At 45.2% G+C, this 20038-nt stretch overlaps 1 protein-coding gene across 8 annotated transcripts in view; it reads right to left on the reverse strand.

The window, feature by feature from the left end:
- The window catches only part of TENM4 (teneurin transmembrane protein 4), a 680333-nt gene that overhangs the window by 618034 nt on the left and 42261 nt on the right, over positions 1-20038 (reverse strand). The gene's annotated exons all lie outside the window — the stretch shown is intronic.

The raw sequence follows: 20038 nt of genomic DNA on the forward strand, positions 1-20038 counted from the left end.
GGCCAACAGCGTTCGAAACTAACCGGGTGCCAGCCACATTTCATGACAGGCAACCAGCCTTTAGCAAGGAAGTGGGGATGTCTGGTCGACTAACATCCGCTGCTGGCTGGCTTCAGAGGCAGCCCCATGCGCAATGTGCTGCAGTAATCTAACCTTGAGGTTAGTGAGCTGGTTTGACCAATGGTCTGACTTGCTATAAGGCAGCTTCCTATCTTCCTACACTGCATTCTTTTACTTTGTGCTGTCAGCCTCTATTGATAACACTGTCTATTTTTAAAAAAACAATCCATCATACCTTAAGTAAATATGTATATGAAATGATCAGGTTCTCCATCAAGTCCTTCAGAATGAATGAATGTCATTGTTTGTAACCACCCTTTGATTCCATTCCATTTAAGGACATCACCATAGCTACGACGATCTGATTACCAGTGGCGAGCAATTAAGGCCAGGCTCTTCAATATTAACCAGGTGATTTTTTTTTTGAGGGGGGGGGAAGAACCCCAAACTTTTTTTTAAGAGCTCATTTAACTTTGAGGAGTTGACGGGGAGGTCAGCTGAATCTAAACAAAGCCTGTCTCCGTGGATGCGGGGAAGTTATTCGATTAAATTCTGGATGTCTGATCCCCATTTCTGCTTGTTCTGTTTGAGGAAAAATGACAATGCTATGATTAAAACTAATTATATTGTGCCATGGCATAAGATCACTGGAAAAGGGACTCCTTTGATGTGCTTCAGTAGGCCTGGTGTGTTTCTTTCTAAGAGGTCATAATGCTAACCAGCCATGAGGATGGGGGTGGGGATGAGAATCATAGAATTGTAGAGTTGGAAGGGACCCCAAGGGTTATCTAGTCCAAGCCCCTAAAATGCAGGAATCTCAGCTAAAGCATCCATGACAGATGGCCATCCACCCTCTGATGAAAAACCTCCCAGGAAGAAGAGTCTACAGCCTCCTGAGGGAGACCGTTCCACTGTCGAATAGCTCTTTACCACCAGAAAGTTATTGCTGATGTTGAGTCAGAATCTCCTTTCTTGTGACTTCGAGTCCTACCCTCCAGAGCAGGAGAAAGCAAGCTAGCTCCAGCTTCCATGTAACAGTCCTTCAGATATTTGAAGATGGCTATTATATCTCCTCTCAGCCTCCTCTTTTGCAGGCTAAACGCACCCAACTCCTTCAACCCTTGCATGTAGTGGTGTTCCATGTGGTGGCCAGGATGAACATGCTTGGCGCATGCATTTGCTGTGCCTCCAAGGCCTATCCATATTTGGTTTGGATGCGCTAAACGTGGATGGGCTCTTAGCCAAAGCGCAGACTAAGTGCCTCTTAAACATCGCAGCAGATCTGCTGATAAGTGCTTGCTGGCAACGGTGCACATCACTGGGAAGTGCCGTGTTGAAATTTGCACTTGGAGCGGGGCCACAGCTCAAAAACCGATGTCCCTCGACCCAACTTCAACATCTCCATTTTAAAAAGACCTTTGCCATCAGAGCTTGGAGAAGACTTCCACCTGGGAACTGCTGCAAGTCAGATCAGGCACAGGGCTGGGAACATTCATTAACGACTCTACAATTCTGTTGTTCTTTCTGAATGAAAGAGGCATCGCATCTTAATCACAGACACAACTCTTGAGCTTTGTGGCATTCAGCTATCAAAAGCTTGATTGCAGAAGGCGAAAGATGCATTTGCAGGGAGGGCAGAATAACACAGTTGCCGAAAAAACAACTTAGCTCAAAAGAGGAATGGCCCGCTAGCTATCGCCTGCCAACACGTCTCTCTGACTTTCCAGGCAAATAACAACATTTTCCCAAATGCAGGTCTCCCCCCCCCCTCACATTTGGATTGCGGGTTCCAAATGGAATCTGTTTATTATAATTACCTCTCTAACTGCAGCACACTTCCAATGCGTCGGGTTAATGTTAATGGAAGCTGAAGCTGAAGCGAGCAAGGATTATTAATTCCCTCCTCTCTGTCATTGCATTTCCTTCACTCCGAAACAATGCCAGCCTAAGATGCTTTGCCACCTGAGGAGCAAAGGCTCAAAGTAGGAGTCAGAGATGGTTCCCCATGTCCCTTGAGTAGGTGCAAAGGGGGGGGAGGATGGGGGGGAGAGAAATTCAATTCAGTTCGCTTCTGAAGGCAAATCTACCAACACAATACATGAACGAAACCCAGCCATTCTTAGAAACTTGTGCTTCTCTGAATTTTCGCAATGCGGTTCTCCAGTCAGGTGATTTGTGCAGAAATGCACACGTTGCAGTAAAATGTGCACAGAAATAAATATATTTGTGAAAATAACATGCAAGATGCATTGTACAGTGGTACCTCAGGTTAAGTACTTAATTCGTTCCAGAGGTCCGTACTTAACCTGAAACTGTTCTTAACCTGAAGCACCACTTCAGCTAATGGGGCCCCCCGCTGCCGCCGCCACGCAGCTGGAGCACAATTTCTGTTCTCATCTTGAAGCAAAGTTCTTAACCTGAAGCACTATTTCTGGGTTAGCAGAGTCTGTAACCTGAAGCGTATGTAACCTGAAGCGTATGTAACCCAAGGTACCACTGTATTAGGCAGAAGTGCATGCAAATATATGTACGTTAGGAGAAATTTGCACTAAAACGCTGGTGTATTTTTGTGACCACACAGATGGGGAATTGTGGAGAACTAAAGCTAAGCATGGACGAAAAATCGAGAAGCTGGGAAAACATTGGCAGGATTATTGTAATAGCCTGCAGTTTCATAAGAGTATATAGTTACAGCAGATAATTAAATGGGCAAGCTAAATGAATTTGTATATGCAGAAGATATTAAAAAAATAAATTTAAGGAACTGCAGAAAGAGGGGAAGGAAGACAAATTTTGAAATGTGAAATTGATTGTAAAACTAATGAAATGTATAAATTTGAAAAGTATAAATAAAAACTTTTTAAAAACCAGACACTCGACCACTGAAATATGTTTTTCCCCAGTTTGCGAAATCTGTGGATACAATGCATATCTTCCCCACACTGATGTATTAACTGTCTTCTTGACATAACTCCCTTTCTCTCAGCTCAGAACAGACTCATGTCAAAGGAGCTAAATCAGGCTCAATGCAGACAAGATTCAATTTAACTCACCTGTGCTTAGCCTCTATAGCACTCCTGGGTGTCACTGTGACCATCAAGGAGGCTGGAGAACTCCTTGTTCTCCCAATTCCACCTTCATTCCCCCCTTTCTCAAATTCATCTACCTAGTCAAAGGATGACAGCAACCTGGAAGCCTTCCAGCCTCAGGCATCAGACCTGGAAACTTTTCCTTTCCCACCTAGTGAGTCATTTCTGTCTATGTGACTCAAGAGATGTAGCTCCTGCAGCTTCACAAAGGATCTGGGGAACCTCTGGTTGGTTAGCAATATTACATTTCTTCTTCTTCTTCTAATGAAGAGCCATGTGGCGGTATCCAAATAATTGTAGTGGAACAACTTCCACTTGCACAATGAAACTTCCACACACCGCTGCCCTATGCATGACCCACATCACCCCCAATTTTGTCCTAAGGGGTTGGGGGAACCCCAGAGCAGGTTTAGGGGGTGCAAGAAGGAGGAGGGGGAAAGTCCTGTTGTGCAAAGCGGAAGTCATTCTGCTTTCACAAGGAGTTACTTAGCACTATGCTGGATACAATTAAAAGGTTATTTTAATTTTTTAATAAAAAACCAAATAAAGCGCGCGCTCTCTCTCTCTCTCTCTCTCTCTCTCTATATATATAATCTCCCTACAAATTCCATAAAATGATAAAACCACCCCACTGCCACAAAGAAACAGAACAATCAGGAAGAACCAAGAAGTGTTAAGATCAATATTTCAAGACGATAGATTAATCATTTTCAAATGAAGGCATTAGAAGCAATATACTAAACTTTGTGGGTCTTTCCCATTGCTGCCCAGTAGCTGTGTGATCTATATATCGTGCATTTGAGTCAGATCTCCCATTCTGAGTTTTGATGATGTTTCATTCGTTCTTTTCCCTGTTTAGGGAAGCTTTTAATGTTTGGTGCATTACGGTATTTTAATATTTTGTTGGAAGCCGCCCAAAGCGGCTAGGGAAGCCCAGCCAGATGGGCAGGATATAAATAATAAATGTATTATTATTATTATTATTATTATTATTATTATTATTATTATTATTTTCTTCACAGCATTTTACAAAAAACAACAACAACCACACACACCAGTTTGCACAGCACTTGCTAGGCAGAGCTACCAGTTGCACGGCACTTGCACGCCTGAATATCCACAATGAGTTGCTTCCATTCTAAAACCAACCCAGGGCCTCATTAACTTTGTGGCTGTTGTTTTTCCAGGGAAAATGTTCATTTTTTCATCTCTTTCACCAATTGTCATGCATGGCATTCCATTAAGTAAAAAAACAAAAAACCACACACGCAGCAACAACTTTAAACCAATAGATTTTTTCATTGAATGACAGCAATCTGCTTTTAGTTTTTTTAAGCGCTGATTTATGTGCGCTCACACCTATCAATTTTAGTTTAATTAGAGCCCATCCCTGCTTAATTACATGTACTGTCGCCATTCTAAATGAATGCTTTCTTTTCAAACCCCCGCCCCCCTTTTAAGGAAAAGGCTTTATTTTTATTATTTTTTACTGCAAGGTAGATCAAAGCTGAACTCTTTTCACTGTTGTATTAAAAGCGGGGGGCAGGGATGACAACGACACGCTATTTGGGTGGCTGCTGTAGTTCCACACACTGAGCGCCCTTGTGCTGTTCTATTTGCCATTGCACATTAAAAGGAGGCAATCTGAGCAGACACAGAGAATGGCAACGGAAGCGATGAAGAGGCAAAGATCGCCGCAATAGGCTTGGGGAGCTGTTCGAGCTTTGGAGAAGAAGGAACGCCTTTTCACACAACAGATCGGAGAATACTGAAATATTGCTGGCCTGTGAAGACCCAGGGGCCCATAAGCATATGCGCCTTGGCGTGTGCATAATGGAGCATCACTGCTCAGCAGCCTGCCAGTGGGATCAAGGTGCAAACAACCCTGCAATAGTCTGTGTGATGGCCTGGGACTCGGGCTCAGACTTGGAACCAGAGGAGATGCAGTCTGCACTAGATCCTTTGCCTCAGGCATCATCTGAACCAAGTCTGGGGCCTGGTCCTGAAGAGTCCCAGTCTGCACAGGTTCCCCTGCAACAAACACCAGCTGGGCCGAGTCAGGGCCTGAGCCTGCCCTGGCTCCAGATGCGGGGATGACCTCATTGCCTCCACCTGGGCCATCACTTACAGCTGCTCCACTCCAGGGGAGGCTGAGGTGGCCCCTGGGTCTAGTAACCCACTGACGTCTCTCAAGCTGCAGAGACTCAGGTCTGAGAGAAGGAGAGGGCTTGAACCCACAACACTGAGATTACGATTCTGCAGCTAGAATATTGTTGGCCAAAAATTGGAAACTTCAAGAAGTACTAACAGTGGAGGAATTCCAAATGAAGATGATGGATTTTTGGGAGCTAGCTGACCTGACCGGAAGAGTCCGTGAACAGAGGGAGGAGGAATACCAAGAGTATTGGAAGAAATTTAAAGATTATTTAGCTAAATTTGTTAAGATAAGATAAATAGAATTACTTGTGAGTACCACATAGGCCTAGGATTTAAATTTGTGATGTTGTAAAATACTATACTAATGTTAAAATGAGAAGAAAGAAAGATGTAAATTGACTAAGTAAATTTTATGGGGAAATAGTTTTGGAAAACTGTTACAATGGAGTACAGTGGTACCTCGGGTTACATACGCTTCAGGTTACATATGCTTCAGGTTACAGACTCCGCTAACCCAGAAATAGTGCTTCAGGTTAAGAGCTTTGCTTCAGGATGAGAACAGAAATTGTGCTCCGGCGGAGCGGCAGCAGCAGGAGGCCCCATTAGCTAAAGTGGTGCTTCAGGTTAAGAACAGTTTCAGGTTAAGTACGGACCTCTGGAACGAATTAAGTACTTAACCCGAGGTACCACTGTATAGGGAAACTCAGCTAGGGGGATTTGAGGAAGTCATTCAACAATGTTAACAAAAGTGGAATCATTATAGCAAGGATAAATGTTTGTTCGTTTTTTCGTTTTTGATTTTTTTGTATGTTATAAATTGGAAAACCAATACAAAATTTTTTTGGGGGGAAAGAGAGATTAAGAGTCTCGTGCTCTACAGACCGAGCTGCAGAAACTCTTGCAGACCTTTTAAACACGCTGCAACAGATCATACATTTCAATCCATTCTTCTGGCTACCACAACAGGCATCTTTCAAGTCCAAGTTCAGTAGTGGACCGTCTCAGGCTCACAGTGATAGGGACCAGTTATTCTCTGACTTAAGACTAGCATCTGCCAAACAAAACGCCGGCCGATCTGAACCGGATCCTATTCTAAAACAGGTGCACGACTCTTTGCCGCACCACCAAACGGTTGCCATGAAATGCGGGGAGCATTCCCACTTATGCGCACGGTTAAGGGCTGCTTAGCCAGCATGGTGTAGTGGTTAAGAGCGGTGGACTCATAATCTGGGGAACCGGGTTCACTTCCCTGCTCCTCCACCTGCAGCTGCTGGGGGCCTTGGGCTAGTCACACTTCTCTGAAGTCTCTCAGCCCCACTCACCTCACAGAGTGTTTGTGGTGGGGGAGGAAGGGAAAGGAGAAGGTTAGCCACTTTGAGACTCCTTCGGGTAGTGATAAAGCAGGATATCAAATCCAAACTCTTCTTCTTCTTCTTAAAACGTTTTAATTAGCCTTCGCATGCGCGCACAAGTCAGTCAACCGCTCACACCAGCGGATTGTTTTTCCGAAGTAACTCATGCTGGTTGATGACTAAGCGACATCTGTGGGAACTCAAAGAAACGACAGCATGGTATCTGTCGAAGGCTTAATTGATTTATAAAAATTGCCGGCAGACAGATGTGAACAAACATTCTTGACAAACAACATAATTATACATAGGCTAGCATTTTTTCCCCCAAAGAGAGAAAAGCTTATAGAGACGCACAGTCTGGATAAGTAATGGAGGCCCTGGAAGACCATTTTTTATTTTGCATGTGGCCAATGCGACTCAGCATCGCACTCCTCATAGCCCTCTGTTTGCTCAGAGAAGTGATGATTAAAGAAAGCTCGGAGATATATATACAGTGGTACCTCGGGTTACGAAATTAATTCGTTCCAGAGGTCTGTTCTTAACCCAAAACTGTTCTTAACCTGAGGCGCTTTTGCTAATGGAACCTCCCGCCACCGCCACCACTGTGCAAAGTTCTCAACCCGAGGTACTACTTCCAGGTTAGCGGAGCTTGTAACCCGAAGTGTTTGTAACCTGAAGCATTTATAACCCGAGGTACCACTGTATATACAGACCTAAAATAATAATAATTTATTATTTTTACCTCGCCTATCTGGCTGGGTTTCCCCAGCCACTCTGGGCGGCTCCCAATCGAGTGTTAAAAACAATACAGCATTAAATATTAAAAACTTCCCTAAACAGGACTGCCTTCAGATGTGTTTTAAAGATAAGATAGCTGCTTATTTCCTTCACATCTGAAGGGAGGGCGTTCCACAGGGCGGGTGCCACCACCTAGAAGGCCCTCTGCCTGGTTCCCTGTAACTTGGCTTCTCACAGTGAAGGAACCACCAGAAGGTCCTCGGCGCTGGACCTCTGTGTCCAGGCAGAATGATGGGGGTGGAGACAATCCTTCAGGTATACTGGAGCGAGGCTGTTTAGGGCTTTAAAGGTCAGCACCAACACTAAAGTTCACTGCCCCATAGCAGAAAGACTCTAGGGATCCTGTGTGGTATAGAGTGTTGGACTAGGATGTGGAAGGTCCGGGTTCAAATCCCCACTCCATCATGAAGCTCACTGGGTGACCTTAGGCCAGTCACAGCCTCTTAGGGTTGTTTTAGGAATTAACTGAGGGTGGGGGTGAACCAAGCGCTCCTTGGAGAAAAAAGGTGGAATCTAAATGCAATAAATAAGATGTTTTGCTTATCTGCTTAAGAAAGCTGGAGGGGCCAGCTAGGTGGAGATGTCAGTCGCCAGTCTGGTCTCCAGAGTTCTCCATGTGGTCACAATTGGACCCACATCAGTCGCAAAATGCTCCTGGCGCCTGGCCAATTTCTAAGGCTGCTCTTTTCACATGACAAACTCTGGGGTGGTATCCCAGCATGCACTTCTTTCCCACCACCTGAAATTTAGCACACGGCAATATGTCGACTCAAAAGACTTCAGTTCCACAATGCAACAGATGAGGCGGCATAAAGGGAATGTTAGAAATGGAGACAGAAATGTTAAGTGTTCTAACCATATAGTTTCTGGAGAAAGCTCTCCGTTTATTTCAGATTTCTTGTTTTGTACGAGCAAAGAGCTGCTCGCCCATGTCTAGTGGAGAGGATGGAGAAGAAAAGTCTTAGAAGAAATCTTCCTTCGTTTGAAAACAATGTTTGAAATGTGTTTTGCCTGGTGCTGAAGAGCGGAGGTGGAAACACAACACTGTGCTCCTCTTCCCTTAACTGCTAGATTAAATATTGTTCGTTCAGAGGTTACCAAGACAAGGGCAAATCAATCCAGCAGCTCCACATACATTTTGAAAACCTTTACAGCTCCAGATATTCTAAACTCTGGCTGTTGGCCTGTACAATTCTTGGTTTTTCCTCTATTCATTTGAAAGTTATTTTTTTTTCCAAGTTGAGCTTTCCTCTCTGCCTCCAAAATGAAGCTCAAGAACACACACACACACACAGAGGCAGGGAACCTCAGTTCCAAAAACTGGCCCTTTAAAGACTTTCCAGACCAAACACCCCACAGGCTTCCTTCACATCTGAGTCGTTTTGCCTGCCTCTGGTAATGCCTTGAGGGAGTGTGTACAAAACTAGCTTATTGTACAAAGGTTAAAATTTTCATTCATTACTCCACCCACTTTCCCCGCTGATCTTGCCCTCCAGTGGCCCTTGGCCCTTGGAATGTTGCACAAAAGGCCCTCTGGCCATAAAGGGTTCCTCACCCAAATAATTCTGGGCTCTATATTTCTCGAGCAGTGCTGAGAGTTGCTAGGCAACCACTGCTTCCTTCTGATGGGATGGAGTTCCACAGGGCAGGTGCCACCATCAAGAAGGCCCTCTGCCTGGTTCCCTGTAACCTTACTTCTCATAGTGAGGGAACCGCCAGAAGGCCCTCGGAGCTGGACCTCATTGTCCGGGCTGAACGATGGAGGTGGAGATGCTCCTTCAGGTATATTGGGCCAAGGCTGTTTAGGGCTTTCAAGGTCAGCACCAACACTTTGAATTGTGCTCGGAAACATACTGAGAGGCAATGTAGGTCTTTCAGGACTGGTGTTATGTGGTCTCGGCGGCCACCCCCATCACCAGTCCAGCTGCTGCATTCTGGATTAGTTGTAGTTTCCAGGTCACCTTCAAAGGTAGCCCCATGTGGAGCGCATTTTAGAAGGTAAGCTCCTTCCTGAAGCCCAGCATGGTCCTGCCTTGACAAAAAAACACCCACCAAGCCTTCCTCCTTTGTTGCATATTTCCACTTTTACCTGGTTCCTTGAAGGATGCTTCAAACAGAGGAACCAGACAGAGGGCCTTCTCAATAGTGGCACCCGCCCTGTGGAACGCCCTCCCCTTCAGATGTGAAGGAAATAAGCAGCTATCTTCTTTTTAAAAGACATCTGAAGGCAGCCCTGTTTAGGGAAGTTTTTAATATTTAATGCTGTATTGTTTTTAACACTTGACTGGAAGCTGCCCAGAGTGGCTGGGGAAACTCAGCCAGATGGGTGGGGTATAAATAATAAATTATTATTATTATTATTATTATTATTATTATTATTATTATTATTATTATTAAACACAAAAAATAAACCAGCAATACTCCTTTAAGGAAGCCATGGATTCCCTCCGTCTTTTGAGGAGGAAAAGTTGCTGTCAGAATATTTTCCCTTTCGATTCATGGGCTGTAAATAATCTCATCTCCCTCTGATAACTTTTATAGAGCTAATGGGGCTGAGCAAGGCATTTATTTATGGGTAAATGCTATGTTTCTAAATACATCAGGGCTTTTCAATATCAGGAGAGATCGGCTGCCTCTTTTCGAATTAGAAAGGTGAAAGATGGAAACACTCTAAATGGAAGAGAAAGGTTTCTGCATTCAAATGTTAATATGGCAATTACCATACCCAGGGATCTATTTACAGACATTTTCCCCCCTGTTACTCATAGTTGTGAGGAGCAAGAGCGGGTAGCAGGAAGGCCACTGACTCACAACACCTGCACTCCAGAGACCACGAGTCAAGGCGATAAGGTGGAAAGATGGAGATTAATGTTTTCAATATTCATCATGGCTGACCAGACAAAGTGGCTGAATGCATCGCAGGAAAAGCCTGTCACATTCGCTGCTGATTGACACCTCTGAATGTGATCCACTAGGAATCAATGTGGTGCACATTTCCAGGGCAAGCAGACATATAGGTTAGGCAAAGGTCCTAGAGACATTGAGAGGCCCAGCCAAGAAAGCGAACACAAGCCTCAACCAAAAGTTTATCCACTGCCACCCCTTAACTCAGCATTCCAAACTTTGTGCCATGACACATGAGTGTGTCGGCTGCAGTGTGTAGGTGTGTCGCACATACGCTCCCCACAATCCTCTCAGGGCTGGAGAGAGGTTAGTTTAACCTCTGGTTAACTGAATTACTGTGTTGCAAAATGATGCAAAACTGAATTACTGTGTTGCAAAATGATGCATGTCTAAAAAGTGTGTCACCAGCATGAAAAGTTTGGAAAGCTCTGCCTTAACGGAAAGAAAAAGAATTGGAGTAATTATTTTATTTGGGGGGGGGGAGTAATTATTTGGGGGTGGGTCCACACTTATTACGGTGATCTATTTATCAGGCCAACCCAAGCACCACACAGACCTTTCAACTGTCCCTATTATCCAGGGACAGTTCCAGATTTACAGAAGCCATCTCGGTTTCTGTTACTAGAAATCGGTTTCTGTTGATACTAGAATGCCCTGCTTTTCCTTAAAAGGTAAAGAGACCCCTGACCATTAGGTCCAGTCGCGGACGACTCTGGGGTTGCGGCGCTCATCTCACTTTATTGGCCGAGGGAGCCGGCGTACAGCTTCCGGGTCATGTGGCCAGCATGACTAAGCCGCTTCTGGTGAACCAGAGCAGCGCACAGAAACGCCGTTTACCTTCCCGCCGGAGCGGTACCTATTTATCTACTTGCACTTTTGATGTGCTTTTGAACTGCTCACCCCGTTGCGGGGATTTGAACCGATGACCTTCTGATCAGCAAGTCCTAGGCTCTGTGGTTTAACCCACAGCGCCACCCGCGTCCCTTTTCCTTAGGAAATCCCTATTTTCATCGGGAAAATGTTGGAGGCGACGTCTCTGTTTTCATCGAGGAAATGTGGGAGGGTATGGCCACGTAATGGTGATCTAGCTTTTGAGTTCTCCAGAACTCATCATCAGGTTTAGGCCCCGCTCACACATTACATTTAAAGCGGTATGATACCACTTTAAACAGTCATGGCTTCACCCCAAGAATTCCAGGAGCTGTAGTTTGTTAGGGGTGCTGAATTCCACAAGGGTAGCACTGAGGAGAAGGAAGCCACCAGCCAAGGCCACCCTCTGGGCTGCATGCAAGTCAGCAGGTGTGGTCTAGCTGAGGGCAAGCGCCATTTGCCCAAAGGAGTCACTCTCCTCTGCAATTACAGGCCAGGGTGCAACTAAAAACCAGCAATCTAAATAAAACATGCATCTTGCTATGAGCCTGCTTATTTTATTTTATTTTTTAATTAAGACTTTTAGTAACACAGAAATAAAATTGTATTTAGGGGCCCTTCATACCTCGAGACCCTAAATTGTAGCTTGCTTGGTTTGTGAGTAAGCCACTTCTGCCTTGCAGAGGTGGGATTGCGGGCGGCTGGAGCCCAGCCCCCGTGCGATTAGGGGACTCACCAGCCGCGTCACCCCCTGGCCAGCCAATCAGCTGGCTCTGGGGGCGTGGCCTGCCCTATTTAACACAGGCGAGGCCGGGGATCTCCCTCTTTTCCCGCCTATCAGCTGTTCCTGTTTCCCACCCTCCCGCCCTTTAAGCTTTTCATTCCTTGACCTTGCTATGGACCTTGGTTGGTCGCCGTTGAGGGGCCTGGTAGGAATTTTTCCACTTGGCAAATTGGCACCAGCCACTTGGTTTTCCCTACCTCGTAGCAAATCATCACAGCTTTCTTGCTATTGGTGGTTAGGCATTGGTATTGCTCTGTAGATGGAAGAGGGGAGGAAGCGCCATCACCTGCCCCGCATATTGAAGGGTAGTCCGGAAAAGGATTCCGGGGTGTGTGGCCCTGTCCGAAGCCTAAGGAGGTGAGGGCCTAAGGCACGCCCCTTAGCGGTGACCCCGGGGGAATTCCTAGTTGATGTGCAACAGCAGGACTCCCCCTATTGGTGGTTAACCCTTCCCAGACTTCAAGCAGATGGGCTGAAGCCGGATATAGTCGGTTAGGACCAATGCCTAAGCCAATACTGCTCATTACCTGTAATCAATAAAGTTGTGGCCTTTTTTTAGCCCATTAACCTTAATAATTAGTTAAAGCCATGGTTTTCCCATGAGTGCTGAGTGCTCACTGGAAGCCATGAGTGCTCAGTGGAAGGACAGATCGTGAAGCTGAGGCTCCAGTACTTTGGCCACCTCATGAGAAGAGAAGACTCCCTGGAAAAGACCCTGATGTTGGGAAAGATTGAGGGTGCAAGGAGAAGGGGACGACAGAGGACGAGATGGTTGGACAATGTTCTCGAAGTGACTAACATGTGTTTGACCAAACTGCGGGAGGCAGTGGAAGACAAGAGTGCCTGGCGTGCTCTGGTCCATGGGGTCACGAAGAGTCTGTCACGACTAAACGACTAAAGAACAACAACCACCTTAATAATTGTGTCATGTGTCTTTATTTCCACTCGCCACACAGTTGTACTGTCTGTAGCAAGCTGTTTGGATGGGAAAAACAAAACAGAGAGGTGCCGGCTCTTGCTTGCTTGCAATCGCACACAGGGGCACAGCGTGCGGACTTTTCAAAAGCCTGAGTATGCAGATGCGCCTCAACAACTTATTTGGAAATCTAGTCTCTTCACTGTGCCATTAGCAATTGCTTCCACATGAGAGCAACTCATAAGGTTATTTGCAAAACTGAAATGGAGTTGACACAGCCATGATTTTTTTGGGGGGGGTAGGAATATAATTCTTGGCAGGAGTGGGGAGGAGGCAAGCTGCAGATGAGATTACCCTTGGATAATGTTTTTTTTTTTTTACTCTTCTAGGACTGCAAAAATCCTTCTACGCAAAGGGAGGGGTAGCAATGCATACCTCCAACATTTCTCTGATGAAAATAGGGACATCCTATTCCATAATGATAATTTTACTATTTATACCCCACATATCTTACTGGGTTTCCCTAGCGACTCTGGGCAGCTTCCAACACATATAAAAACATAATGAAAGGATGAAGGAAGTCAATTAGAAAAGAATAAGAATTGAAATACCTTGGGTTACAGTCGCTTCAGGTTACAGACGCTTCCGGTTACAGACTACGCTAACCCAGAAATAGTACCTCGGGTTAAGAACTTTGCTTCAGGATGAGAACAGAAATCATGCAGCGGTAGCTGGAGGCCCCATTAGTTAAAGTTGTACCTTAGGTTAAGAACAGTTTCAGGTTAAGAACGGACCTCCGGAACAAATTAAGTTCTTAACCCAAGGTACCACTGTATGGATATATGTCTATTATTTGTTTTGTATCTATATCTGTATCTTCTTTTCAAGTCTGGTTTATGTGTGTGTTTGTGTTGTAATAATAAGCTAATAAAAAACATTAAAAAATAATAATGTAAAATTTAAAAAATTCCCTATACAGGATTGCTTTCAGACGGCTTGGGAGTTGGATAACTCCATACCCTCCAACGTTTCTCCAATGAAAATTAGGATATCCTAAGGAAAAGTGAGACATTCTGGGGTCAAACCAGAAACTGGGACGGCTTCTCTAAACCAGGGATGTCCCTGGAAAATAGGGACACTTGGGGGGTCTGGGAATATGCCTTGGCTCAAATTGTCAAACAGGGGGGTAGGAAACATTTGTTACTGTTTTCTTTACGTTCTAAACCAGGGTCAGCAAACTTTTCCAGCAGGGGGTCGGTCCACTGTTCCTCAGACCTTGTGGGGGGCCGGACTATATTTTGAAAAAATAAATGAATAAATGAATTCCTGTACCCCACAAATAACCCAGAGATGCATTTTCAATAAAAGCACACATCCTACTCATGTAAAAACACCAGGCAGGCCCCACAAATAACCCAGAGATGCATTTTAAATAAAAGGACACATTCCACTCATGTAAAACACGCTGATTCCCAGACCGTCCACAGGCCGGATTTAGAAGGTGATTAGGCCGGATCCGGCCCATGGGCCTTAGTTTGCCTACCCATGCTCTAAACTCACCAAGCACAATCCTGCTGGGGTTTTTTTGCAAAGAGAAAGGCGGGTGGCAGTGATTCTCATAGAGGAGGAACTAACAGAGAGCTTGTTTCCAGAAACAAATGAGCAAAGACTCCCAGGGGTCCCAGGTATCCAACATGGAGAAAAGATCTGACCATGAACACCCCTAGATTACTGTATTTTAATATTGTGTTGGAAGCCGCCCAGAGTGGCTGGGGAAACCCAGCCAGATGGGGGGGGGTATAAATAATAAATTACCATCATCATCATCATCATCATCATTATTATTATAGATGAGCATGGTATCCACTGGGTGGCTATCAGGTGGGCTGGTGGCAGAGGCAGTCCTGATCCTCTACCACACATGGGGCCTACAGAAGAGAGGTGTGTGAACAGGTCTCACCTTGCCAGTGACAACAGCATTTTCCAGGGCCGGCTGCTGTTATCTCATGGATGGGTTTCTACAATCCTAGCTCAGGCAGCTTGTGGGGTGTGTGTGTGTGTGGATCCAGTCATTTCTTATCTTCCTTCAACAGAGAGGGGAAGACCCCTCTTGTATGTAAGGAAAGCCTTCAGAAATGCAATTCAAGGCTCCAGTTCTCAAATGGGGTTCAATCTTCAAGGCCTTCAATTGCCCCTCAGTTGTCGGGGAAAAGGAAAAGGAAACTTTGCAGAGGATGGCAGAGTTATTCAGCATGTCAGCGTCCCTTCGCTGGGTTTCTCGTCACATCTCTGCCAAGTGGTCTTTTTAAGCACCCGGGAAGCGCAAGCAGTCCCCACCTAGTTTTTGATGACTGGAGTCTCACTTTCTTTTTTTTAAAAAAATAATTTTTATTAAATTTTCCATTTTAACAATTCAATCCAATCACATTAAATATTCCAAATCATAAAGATACATATCATATAGTCCAAATATTCCGCCAAATTATAAATTTTTATTGGGACTTCCCATGCTTCAAGTTCAGTGGGGCTCTGATCATCTTATATCTCTACTGCCTTGAGTTTCCAATGATTCCTTTAATTCTTCCTGTTGTTGCCTTTCTTGACCGGAGTCTCGCTTTGAACGGGGTGCTGGGGAAATGGCACCCGGTCAGCAGGAGGGCTGGACACAAGTGAGGGCCGAAGCCCCGGGAAGCAAGGAGAGGCAAATTCGGGAAAGGGTTTCCGAGGGACCAAAGGCTCGTCCCCTCCCCAAAATAAACAAATAACCAGAGTTCACGGGGCCTTAACCTGAATGGTTCTCTTGATCTGCAGGCCCTTACGTGCTAGATAAGAGGTGGATGCAATCAGCATGCATAATTCCTCCTCTCGAGGGTTTAGGCCAGAAAGTTTCAGAAAGTTTCATCTCGTTCCTGATTAACATTTGCTTTCAGCCTGGTCCCCCCCTTTTTTTCTTTTTTTTGCCTTCCCTGACAACGACAAATAGGCTACAAAGACATGGAGAGGAGCAAGGGTGAAAGCTCTGATAGAACAGCCACTCAAGTGGAATGCTAAAAGGACCAAGATTCAAAAAGCGGGCAGATCATCTCGCGCGCTCCTTTTCCTTTTTATTAACTTGCACCCCGCCAGCTTCAACTTGTGCGGTTGAAGCCGGGAAAGGAAAAAGAAAACATCTATTCACTTCTAAACTGCCTCTTAAATCATTCAACCCCCCCCCCTTTTCCCCCTTTCTCTCTCTCCCCTGAGGTGCCTTCTGCTTCTCATTAAGTCACTTTCTTAAACCAGGGGCAGGTGCGAGCCAACATTGGCATAAAAACACAAGAACAGCCTTCTGGATCAGGCCAGAGGCCCATCTGGTCCAGGATCCTGTTCTCACAGTGGCCAACCCCAGATGCACTCCACCCTCCTCTGGTTCCCAGCACTGGTATTTTTCTGTCGAGCATAGCCATCTTGGCTAACAGCCAATGATAGCCTTATCCTCCATGAAACTGTCCCACCCTCTTTTAAAGCTATCCAATCGGTTGTTAGAAACTCAGGTATATAAGCCAGGCACCAAATGGCTCCTGAAACCATGGTTGCAGTCGCCAAAACAGAATGCCTGGTTGTCATTTGGGGGCAGTCTTATTTTTCAAAGGATAAACTGACTGTGACTGATTCTCAGTTAAACATCTGGTTAGTTCAGATGACAACCTTGGCTGGGTTAAGAGCTTTGAGAACTTAAAGAAGAAAAGTCACTTGATCCAGGGACAGTCCACAACTATATTGGCCTTTTCTGACCTCTTTTTCTTAGTGGTAACTGGGACCATTCATTACAGGAATATTCTTCACAACTGGGAGCAGGGCAGTGAGTGGGGGAAGTGAAGACAAGCTCCATCTGGTACGCAGGCTGAGACCCTACCTGCCCGCGGACTGTCTCGCCAGAGTGGTGCATGCTCTGGTTATCTCTTGCTTGGACTACTGCAATGCACTCTTTGTGGGGCTACCTTTGAAGGTGATCCTGAAACTACAACTAATCCAGAATGTGGCAACTAGACTGGTGACTGGGAGCGGCCGCCGAGACCACATAACACTGGTCTTGAAAGACCTACATTGGCTCCCAGTACATTTCCGAGCACAATTCAAAGTGTTGGTGCTGACCTTTAAAGCCCTAAACAGCATTGGCCCAGTATACCTGAAGGAGCGTCTCCACCCCCATCGTTCTGCCCTGACACTGAGGTCCAGTGCTGAGGGCCTTCTGGTGGTTCCCTCACTGCGAGAAGCCAAGTTACAGGGAACCAGGCAGAGGGCCTTCTCGTTAGTGGCACCCGCCCTGTGGAACGCCCTCCCACCAGTTTTATAAGACGTCTGAAGGCAGCCCTGTTTAGGGAAGCTTTTAATGTTTGATGCATTACTGTATTTTAATATGGAAGCTGCCCAGAGTATCTGGGGAAGCCCAGCCAGATGGGCAGGGTATAAATAATAATAATAATAATAATAATAATAATAATAATTACTACTACTACTACTAATAATAATAATACAACTCAGTATAATGTTGTTCACTGCTCCTGAACAGGCTGCAATTCATTTCCATTATGCAGATAAAATATAATGGATAGAATTCTGCAGGATGGGGTATGAGTGTGTGAAAACAGTCCAGATCCAATGATCCCCAGACGGTGGAAATGTCAGGCCCCATCCTGGCACCCAGGCATCTTCACTTGGTCGCAAGTGATCGAAAGCCAGGTGCAAAATGTGCATGGCACCTGGCTGTTTTTTGAACACTGAATCCAATCACAGGTGACCAACAGTGGCTCCTGTGGGAGTGAGTTCCACTGTTTAACTCTGTGCAGCATGAAGAGCCTCCTTTTATCTGTCCCGAGCCTTTGTGGTGGTATTCTGTGCTGCTCTTTTTAAGGTTCATCCCACTTCTGACACCATGCAGGGTGGCTGAAAGCAAGACCAGTAACCATTAGAGGGGTGTTGTTGTTTTTAAAGCAAACTTTCCCGTTCTGTATTAATTCCCTCCTTTATTTACCTTTCACTTCTCGTTGGGAATCAGGAAGAATCAGAACTATGGTCGTTCCACATATGGAACTCCCATAATCCCACTCTCACTCCCATAGGGGCATTTTTTTTTTGACCTGAGTAGACAAATTTACTACTGTTATGTACTGAAGTTCTCACCCTGGACCAGCAGGGGGATACTGTAGATAGTTTTCACTCAGGTCCACATATGCAAATAAGGGATTGAAAGTGATGTTCAGTGATTGGATATTTACAGAAAGTTGATACAGTTGCGTTGTACTGGAGCTCTATATAAGCAGGCTGGCTGAACCCTTCAATTCAGTTCTGTTCTGGCCTGTGAATAAACAAGAGCTGTTTGAAGAATTGCTGTGTCGTCTGATATGTTCACCCACAACTTAACAACTACAACCCTGCTATCACATACCTGAGCCCTCTGAAACGGAAACCCATCAATGAAGGGGCGAAAACTCGCACAGAGAGAGGAAAAGAATACACAGAGAATATTAAACCAACTGCCAGGTTCAGTGTAGGAGAATTCTGAAGGAATCAGATAGGATTACATAAACGGCACCAACACAAGGCAAGGCAAAGTGACGTTATCAAATTAGCACCCTTCCTCTCGCATTCGGTCTCCTCTCACTCTTCTCTGAAGTACATTTTATTAGTGATACATTAATAATAACACAAAACTTGCCAGAGTGAATTCCTTTCCAAACAAAAGAATTTGTTTTAAGACGCAGGGAAGTGCTCCAAAAGCATCTGTACATTAGAGACTGACGTTCAGCAAACTGCATTGTGCTAAACTCCCTGCCTGATAAAAAGTCTCATCAGGACTGCAGCCAGAAACTTAAAATAATATCTTGCATGGCAGTCACAACTCTTGGGTGTGTATATGTGTGGGCGTACACCTATTTTTTAAACTGATTACTGCTACAGCAATAAAAGGGGAAGGATGGGTATAATATTGGTCATTAAAGTCTAATAGGAGAATCCATTCGTGGAATGGAAATCCAAGAGACAACGGCACATTTTCAATGAGCCAATTAACATCTTGGTGCATGGAAGTTGGAAAGCACTTGAATTGTATCTTTTTTTTTTCCTGCACTGAAAAACGAAACTAACCTGGCCAACAAGAATTGGATGCATGAAATCGCCTTATTCTGTGAGAACCACCAGAACCATAGAGTTAAAAGGGTGCTACAGTTTAAGGAGGATATTGACAAGCTGGAACATGTGCAGAGAAAGGCAACCCAGAAGGGTCTGGAAACCGAGCCTTAGAAGGAACAATTAAGGAAGGAATGGATAAGAGGAGACTGAAAGGGGATATGATAGCCATGTTCAAATATCTAAAGGGCTGCCACGTGAAAAACAGAGCAAGCTTGTTTTCTGATGTTCCGGTGGATAGGGCCCAAACCAATGGCTTCAAGTTACAAGGACGGAGATTTTGACTCAACATCAGCAAGGACTTTCTGACAAGAAGAGCTGTCCAACAATGGAACAGAATCCCTCAGGAGGTGGTGGACTTTCTGTCAATGGAGGTTTTTAAGCAGAGGTTGAATGGCCATCTGTCATGGATCACATGTCTGATCACATTCATCCAGTGCTTTACCAACTGCACTGGCTCCCGGTGGAGTACAGGGTCAGGTTTAAGGTGCTGGTTTTGACCTTTAAAGCCCTATGCGGCCTAGGACCCTCGTACCTACGGGACCGCCTCTCCTGCTATGCCCTGTGGAGGACCTTAAGGTCCACAAATGACAACCCCAAGCCACAAGGTGGTTAGATTGGTCTCAACTAGGGCCAGGGCCTTTTCAGTACTGGCCCCGACTTGGTGGAACGCTCTGTCACAAGAGACTAGGGCCCTGCGGGACTTGGCATCTTTCCGCAGGGCCTGCAAGACAGAGCTGTTCCGCCTGGCCTTTGGTTTGGACTCAGCCTGACCCTTATGTTTCCCTCCCCTTACGGTTTTGATCTATGGGCTACTTTTAAAATGAGGCTGCATTTTAAATTGCATTTTAACTTGTATTTTAAATTGTTGCTTTTTTCCTGTTATGTTTTTCCTGTAATATAACTGGTGTTAGCAGCCCTGAGCCCGGCTCTGGCCAGG

This window comes from Podarcis raffonei, chromosome 4 (genome assembly GCF_027172205.1).
Source record: "Podarcis raffonei isolate rPodRaf1 chromosome 4, rPodRaf1.pri, whole genome shotgun sequence".
Taxonomy (NCBI): Eukaryota; Metazoa; Chordata; class Lepidosauria; order Squamata; family Lacertidae; genus Podarcis; species Podarcis raffonei.